This window comes from Diceros bicornis, chromosome 39 (genome assembly GCF_020826845.1).
Source record: "Diceros bicornis minor isolate mBicDic1 chromosome 39, mDicBic1.mat.cur, whole genome shotgun sequence".
In the NCBI taxonomy this organism is placed as follows: Eukaryota; Metazoa; Chordata; class Mammalia; order Perissodactyla; family Rhinocerotidae; genus Diceros; species Diceros bicornis.
In genome coordinates, this window is record NC_080778.1 from 25,476,562 (window position 1) to 25,477,502 (window position 941).

The window sequence follows — 941 nt, forward strand, 5'->3', positions numbered from 1 at the left end:
CAAGCAACCATTGATTATTAACAAAACTTAGATTACTTAATAAGATTTTTTTGTAGTTTTCATTCAGCTTCCCTTTTTATTATATACAAGCTTCTATTCTATCTTGCTTAAACGTCTCATAACTAGTGATTGTGAAAATAATTTTACATACTAAGACAATTATTAATAAATGTCCTTTAAATATAGAAATAGATTGAGAGTTAATACCAATATTAGGAGAGTATATTTAGGAAACAAGGTTTGTGTCCTTTTTCAAGTAATAAGTGTTTACAAAAATGTACTATGGGGCAGAATATTAATATAATGTTTGTAAAAATTTAATATAAGACTGAATATATTACTGGAAAGAAAGAGGTACCTGCTGGTTTGGTAGTCTTTTTTTCCAGCCTTGGTGACACCTGATGATTTCACTCTTGGTCAAATCCTCCTTGAAACACAAACTCAAGGAATTGTTAGGCATGTGCCTACAATGAATCCAAGATAAATCAGAATCCGACTGAGGACCGTATACGAGACGAGCAGCTGGACTTCATTGTCAACATTCTTCATAGAGTAGAGCAACCAGTATTGATGAAGCAGCCACATGGAGGTATAGGCTCTAGTCAAGTAACTCAGGAGGGGGCTCATGAGTAGGTAGGAAGCAAGGCTGAAGGGCTTTCTGAGGAGAAGGAGCAGACTCACTCAGCCGCCTCTCTTAGGATCCTATGAGTGACTGGATGTTGAAAACCTCCTGGGAGTTACAAGACTACGGTCATTCCTTTGTAAACATTCTATGCTGTTGCCCATCCTATATTCTTTCTTAAATTGACATAAACTTGAGGCTGAATAAAGCCTATTTTGACTCACAATTTCTCTATCTGAACCCAAGAACATTGCTGTTGGTAGCCCAAGGGTTTCTCAACCACAAACTTCTGATCATTGCAGAGTTGTTCAATCAACTA